Source organism: Puma concolor, chromosome A1 (genome assembly GCF_028749965.1).
Source record: "Puma concolor isolate L17-30 chromosome A1, mPumCon1.1.hap2, whole genome shotgun sequence".
Classification (NCBI taxonomy): domain Eukaryota; kingdom Metazoa; phylum Chordata; class Mammalia; order Carnivora; family Felidae; genus Puma; species Puma concolor.
In genome coordinates this window covers 60,666,944-60,674,699 of record NC_141667.1, presented here as the reverse complement: position 1 = coordinate 60,674,699, position 7,756 = coordinate 60,666,944, and the positions used below count along the sequence as shown (strand labels likewise).

General features: G+C 37.7%; 1 long non-coding RNA gene across 1 annotated transcript; it reads left to right on the top strand.

Annotated features, from left to right (window-relative positions):
- The first annotated feature begins 12 nt into the window (after nucleotides 1-12).
- Nucleotides 13-5,733, top strand: LOC147584183 (uncharacterized). Its single transcript, XR_015253472.1, has 3 exons — nucleotides 13-338; nucleotides 4,972-5,031; nucleotides 5,586-5,733. It is a non-coding gene; the product is annotated as an uncharacterized LOC147584183 (long non-coding RNA).
- Nucleotides 5,734-7,756: the final 2,023 nt, after the last annotated feature.

Here is a 7,756-nt window from a genome sequence, read left to right as displayed (position 1 = left end):
CCAGACTGGGGCTTTGCGCAGGCGCAGACGTAGTTCTTTAGCTGATCGGCTTTACTCAGAGGTGTTCTGCGTGTCTTCCGGCGTCCACTTTGAATTGCCATATTGTTTGTTTATTCACCATTACCTTCGGGAGAGACAGTGTCACTAAAAGGCGAGACAGTGGGAAAATCTGTGGTGTGCAGAAGCCTCTTGCTTCCTACCGCGGACTGGCCGGCTTGCGCTCCGAGGGCCATGCCCTCACATATCTCCCCAGGGTTCCAGGAGTCTGAATCAGTGTGACAGTGCCTAAACTCATCAAAGGACAGAAGCACAGTTACTGTTATAGAACAGGATGACAGGTATCATTATAATGGCATTGACATTTTTCAGTACAGTGTTAAATTCTTTGCGGATTATATCAGTTAAGTCCACAAACAGCCTTAGGAGGTAGGTAGTACCCTCTCTTTTTACTAAAGAAAACAGCCCCAAGAAGAAAGGTATATTGGTCAAATGGAAGAGCTAGAATTTGAACTAATGCAGTCTGCTGCTAGAGGCCAAGCTCTTGCGTATGTGTTTAAATAACGAATTTATGTTTTGTAAGCCTGATGTCTATTCATAATTCAAAAATTTAAGCAATCAGAACTAACAATAGCCAGAATATACTGAGCAATTCTGAGTCCTAGTAATTGTTCTAAAGGTCATGTGCTTTGAGATCATCTTTCTTGCCTACTTGAGCCCTTGGCCATAGCTCCTCTCTTTTTCATCATCAGTGTTTTTCTTCCCTGGTGGATCTTAGCAGCAAATAAGCATGCTGTAAGGACTTACATCTCAAAAAATAATTCTAATCTTCCTTGACTCCAGCCAGCTATTTGCTTCCCTTGATCACAAAATTCCTGGGAAAAAAATTGATATTGACTATCTTCATTATCTTTCCTTTTATTCTTAGATTTTTTTCCCACTTAAGGTTTGGGTCCCCACAAGTCCAGTAAAAATGGCTGTTCTCAATGTCACCAGTGAGTTCTGTCTTTCAAAATTTATTACTTAGTCCTCATTTCTCTTGTATTATGGCAGAGGTGATCAGTCTTATTGAGTCTGGCTTTAGGTCTTAGGGTGCTACACCCTCCTTGCTTTCCTCTTTTCAGTTTCTTTTGTGGACTTCTAGTTCTTTTTTTAAATTTATTTATTTAAATTCAAGTTAGTTAACATACAGTGTAGTCTTGGCTTCAGGAGTAGAGCTCAGTGATTCATTCATCTCTTACATGTGACACCCAGTGTTCATTCCAAAAGGTGCCCTCCTTAATGCCCATCACCCATTTAACCCATACCCCCCACTCAACTCCCCTCCAGCAGCCCTCAGGTTGTTCTCTGTATTTACGAGTCTTTTATGGTTTGCCTCCCTCTCTGTTTTTATGTTATTTTTCCTTCCCTTCCCCTGTGTTATGTTATGTTTCTCAAATTCCACACATGAGTGAAATCATAAGCTATTTTTCTCTGACTTACCTCGCTTAGCAGCATACCCTCTAGTTCCATTCATGTTGTTGCACTTGGCAAGATTTCATTGTTTTTGATCGCTGAATAGTATTCCATTATATATACATACATATATATGTATATATGTATGTATGTGTGTGTATACATATATATATATATATGTATGTATACACACACACACATCTTCTTTATCCATCCATCATTTGATGGGCTTTTGGGCTCTATCTGTAATTTGGCTATTGTTGCTAATGCTGCTGTAAACATTGGGGTGCATGTGCCCCCTTTGAATCAGCATTTTTGTATCCTGTGGACCTCTAGTTCTGAGTGAGGCCAGACAATGAAGGGTTGACATAGGTTTGAAGACTGGCAACAACTGATACCTTCCAGTTGCCTAGCAGATGTACTTTGGGTCTGAATGAGCCTGGTGCTTGTTCATTTGTCATCACTCCCGTGTTCTTGAGCAAATGAAATTCCATTTTCCCTATCATTTAACAAAGATTTCTCAACCCAACTCCATAAGTAAGACAACATTCTAGCCTAGGTCAACCATGATCTGAACTTCATTTTTTTTTTTTGTTACATGAGAAGGTAGACCTACATTTCACTAATGTTTATTCCAAATCTAGGTTTTAATATTTTAAACTATTAACTGAGTGGCCACAATGTGTTAAGCATAGTGGAAGGAATTCAGAGATGTGATAATCCCTATCTCTGTCTGAAAGATGTTCAGAATACAGTAGGGGACTAAAAAATAAAACATAAATGACTACAGGGCTATATATAAATGCCATGTGAATAGTACATACCTTATACTAAAAGAGTTGTGTGAAGGGAGAGGTCAATTTTGTGTGGGTGCTCCTTTAATGTGTCACAGTGCAGGTGATGCCTGAGCAGGGCCATGAAGGATGGCTGAGCTAAGGGGAAGTGCATTCAAGGGGAGGGGACATTAGCAAAATCATAGAAGTTAGCTATTTCATAATTATGGTCATTCGTTAGGAACAGTCTGGATAAGTTGTTACCACTACCACCATTGGACACTAGATGTCACAATTGAAATAATTCTAGATGGTCCCTGCTTGTTTGGAAAACTTGATTAAGATTCATAGTTCTAGATACAGATGCACATACCCAGATGAGGTCCACAGACCATGCACTAAATGCCATGGGTCAGAAAAAAAAAAAGCATATTATCTGTCATTTTCAGTTTACATAATATGAGATGAGATTTTGCTTCCTCTCACAGGTTTTGGATTCACCAAGCATAGGCAGGGAATTTAAATGATGGGAAAGAACAACCCTCCTTCCCAATACAATTTTTAATATTATAGCTGTTCAAAACTAGAAGAGACTGCTATTGTGAACTGGCCATCATTCCTTCACTATGACTGTTCCAGTGGAGATAAGAGGATTGTTTACCAGAAATGGTGTTGAAAGAGTGTTGCATCGTACTGAAAGCTGTGTGTATTTTGACATGAACTAACTGAATGACTAAATTTGCTTTTGGTATTATAAGGGAATAGTCTTTGTCCTCAAGGAATTTAGAACTTAGTGAAAGAGGCATTTACCAAAATGAACTCTTACTGAGAGTATGGTTTAGACTTTCTTATTCATTTATATTATTAAGTAAAGTTCTCAGCTAGTTTGGAGCACTAGACAAACAAAAACAATACCAAGGCTGTATGACACAGAGTTTGCAAATAGAAACTGGATAATTTACAAAGCTCCATAATTCATAGGATGGGCCAAGAAACGAAGTTTTGGAAGTTACATTCAAGGTTGTGGTGATTGAAACCCAGAGAATGGCTGAGATCAAGAAAAAGTCTAAGAGAGAGAAGAGAGGGCTGTGTGTAGGACTTTGGTGATTGTCCTAATCCACAGAACAGGAGAAGAGTAAGATACTATAGCAATGACAACAAACAACAACAAAAGAACCATTTTAAAAGTGACCAGGAAATTTAACCATCACAGTTACTGCGTTAATTAGATATCTACATGAATGACTGTACCAGGCAGGTGGATTTGACTCTTTAATAGTAATAATAATGATAGTGGCAGTCTTCCTTGGCTCTGCTATGTGTATCCAGCTTCAATTTTTGATGAGCTCTATTGCTATACTCCTTTTCCTCCTAAAAAGTTATAGTCCTCACTTGGAGCAAAGGTGCATCATCCTGCCATTGTTGACATTTATTGGTTAACTTCCCAGAACCAATTCCATACTCTTTTTCTTGTCTGAAGCATTCCAATCATTCTTTAATAATTCATCTTTCTCTCCATTTTCAACCATGTGGGTTGTTTAAAATTGATACTACCCTTCAGTTGTAAGGTAGCCCATCACTTTGGTTATAGTAATTTGTTCAAAGATGGGCATGCAACTGAATCCAAGTCAGTGAAACAGAATGGAATATCCACTGAGACTTCTGGAAAATGGATTTTGTTAACCCACTTTGTACCTCAACTTTGTAGCCCAGAGCTGCCAGCTGCTATCCTAGTTCTATGAAGCTTAAGTCTGTTCGGAATAAACTCAGAAGCAGAGCTAATAATTAGAGAAGTTGAAAAAGAGTCCAGGTAATTTTGTTTGTGCCTTACATCAAGCTAGAGATATCCATGAACTATTTAGTCTTTGCTCAAGTGTCTTAATTTTTGTTTTCTGTTACTTGTAACATGAAGGGTTTTAACCAATACACTCAATAATACTTAAGTCTGAGCTTGAGTGAACTAATTAACTTGTCATGTTCCCACTTTACATTTAGGATGCTATGAGGCCAAAACTGCAAGTTGCTAACATCCAGAGATAGGATCTAAGATGGCTTCTCTGAGAAAAATGCATTGGTTGAAGGGAGACTTATCCTAAATGAAGGGGCCTAGTGTATAGTAGAGTAAAATAAGGACCCAAAATAGCTTGTATGTAATCCCCTTCTTGGCACCACTTCATGTTACCATTATGCCTCTGTTAAGCTAACTTCAGGTGATTTTAGCACCCAAGACAGTTAGAATTAAGACTGAAGGGTCATATCAGCTATAGTTTTTACTTGCCCAGAATAGTTCCCAGTCTAGTTAAAGATATATATGTAAATTAAAAATACCAGTTTTAATTTTTGCACCTATTCACAAGACTGTAGTTGCTATTTATGATATCCTGTCTTTCAGTGCCCATTACATATTTCTTTTATTTTCTGTCAGCATCCCAACTAGTTGAGGCTCTTTATCCAGTATAGTGACCCAAATCTGCACCGCAAAATAGAACATATTCACTAGTTATGATTTATATTAATTACTGTTCTCTTGGCCCTAATTTATTTGGTCTGATTCAGAGTGAGACAGGATAAAACCTAGGGTCTTGTTCTTTCTCTGAGAGCTTGAAACTGTCACACTGCTTTTCTGTGTGTGTGTGTGTGTGTGTGTGTGTGTGTGTGTGTGTGTGCACGCGCACATGAATTTGGTGGAAAGAAGTGGAGATTGTCTTGATGTTGTAACACTTAGTTTCATATATTTTATTCCTAGAAAAAAACAACTTGGGAGTGTACGCAGGAAAAGGAGAAATGGATGAGTCGGCATCCCCAAGTAAGCAGCTGAGTACACCTGTTCGATAATCCTTGCCCATGAACTACCTCCTGCGTGTTGCCACTAGGTGACAGTCTTTACAAATATTTTATTTGAAAGAGCGTCTTTCTGCTACAAAAATTAGATTCTGTTGGGAGAGATGGTTACCTTGCTAGTTTCAGCTAGAAAATTAAGCGAACACATGTATTTGTTATGAAACTATATTCTTAAGTTATGTGAGGTCATAGTTATTCTTCATCTGGAACACTCTTCTCTTCCTATTATTTAGTTTATTCTATTCTACAGACTGAAATTTTTCCCCTAAAATTCATATGTTGAAGCCCCAACCTCCACTGTGACTGTATTTGGAGATAGGCTTTCGGAGGTAATTGTAGTTGGATAATGTCATGAGCGTGGAACCCTAATCTGATAAGGTTAGTGTCCTTATAACAAGAGAAAGATCATGGAGATCTTTCTCTCTCTCTTTCTCTCTCTCTCTCTTTCTCTCTCTCTCTCTCTCTCTCTCTCTCTCTCTCTCTCTCTTTGTCTCTCTTTCTCTCCCCCATGTCCCACAGAAGAAAGGCCATGAAAGAAGGTGGCATCTACAAATCAGGAAGAGAGCCCTCACCAAGGAATGGGCCAGCACCTTGATCTTAGACTTCTCAGCCTCCAGAACTGTGAGAAATAAATTCTCTGTTGTTTAAGTATTTTGTTATTGTAGATTGGCACAGACTCTCCACAGCTGTAGAGACCCTATGACTCATGGTTCAGAATACAGTACATGTTCTAGAGTCAACATCTGGGTTCATTTGGAGGCTGTGTTTCTCCGTAGCAGTGTTACCTTTAACAAACTTCTTAGCCTTTCTAAGACTCAGTTTCTTCAAGTACAAAATGAAATAATCAAAGGAGCTAATTCAATAGGTCATTGTGTAGTTTAATACTTTTTAAACATTTAGCATGATGTCAGTAATGTCAGCTATTATTAAGAGCATTGTCTCAGCTAAGATGTTACTCCCTCTGGGACAGAAAAGAGTTCCCCTTTTCTGAGTCCTTATCCTAGAGCATGTCATTTATGTACAGTTTTATAGCACCCTGGGCTTATCCTTTTGGAACACTTACAACAGTTTACAGTAATTTGTGTCATTTATGTCTGCCTGCCTCACTAAATTGTAAGCTATTTGAGGCTAGAAAGGCCTTTATATGTTTTACTCACTGTGGTTTCTCTTGGCAAGGGTCATAGTGCATGGGAGAGCTAGGTGCTAAAGTCAAGTTTCCTTAATGAATGAAAAATGAAATTCATTAATTTAAATGAGGACTCTGTAAATGGAGAGAACTAAGTAACTTGTATTCTTAATTCTGAATCAAATATGCAGAAAATGTATTAACTGTGAAACAAATTAAATGTCTCAGAGATGGTATGCCAAATGTGTAGTTTAGGATATTTGATAACCTTTGAAATTTTAATCACTTTGTTCACTTATGATAATATGTGTCCCTCACTTGAATCAGTTTTTCTTCATTGAGAATTTACATATTGATGTAATTTCTTTAATTCAGGAATTTTAAATTATACTCAAGAACCTGGTGTAAAAAATAACCCTCTGGGAGGGCCTGTAAAGCAAAGCATTTTTGGCCAAAGGAAATGTTCACTTTTATGTAAATAGAGACTTGTATGAAATTATTTTAAAGGAAGATCCACCCTTGATTAACTTAAAGTTTTAAAACTCACGTTTTCCTGATATTTTATCATGTCATGGACAGGTTTATCTATTTCATGCAAAACAAAACATGTTGTCTTATTAATTTTCCAAAAATAGAAAATATTAAAAAGGGTATATAATTGCAGTAATTCTTAAAGTCTTTTGGTTATGAAATGTCCAACTAAGCAAGATAGCCCAAAAGCATAATAATGAGAAATGTATGAGAAGTATTAGTTATTCATATTTAAAAAGGTAATCTTATGTTTACAAAGTTTTGAGAAAGTGTTTTGTGGGTCTTACATACCTTAGACAGATAGTAAAACTCCCTTTTTCCTACCAGGTTATAAAACTTTAGGAAGCCTTGATATGGTATATGATCCTTTCTTCAAATATTGCTTTACCATTTTATTTGCCTCTGCATTATCAGGCAGGATGCTTGGACCCTGGCTTCATCACAGATGAACCCCATCAACTCCCCTATGACATACTACATGCTGGCAGTACTTGGCTACTTTTGATAGATTGGTCAGTCTTGTGAAATACTTCTCTGAGCTGAAGTTATGGAACTTGTCAGGTGTCCTCTCTGACACTCATGTCTTCCTTCGGCTCTCAGATTACCCAACCAGCTGGGGCAAAGCCCATTTTCTCCCACAAAGCATGCTTCTTTGGAAATTTGGATCTATTGGCTTTTGGCACTAAAAAGTAACACTCTTGCACTTTTTGTCAGATCAGTACTGAATAATCTCTCTGGGGTGAGTAACCTTTTAAATGTTGGAAGAGTAACAATTCCATAGACCAATGTGCATTTACAATTTGTACGAAAACTCATAGGAATACAGTGTACCTTTTGACTGCATTTGAATATAGCAAGGCAAATCTCTATGAACAAAATAGGTATGTCTTATGAATTACATCGGCATGTAATTATTATTATTATATATGACTGAAGGCAGGGAGTTACGAAAGGGTCTTGGTGACTGTTATCCTCCTACCAATAAAACTCCTGCCAAAGGGATTATTAATAAGCGTCCTATAAACAGAGGCAG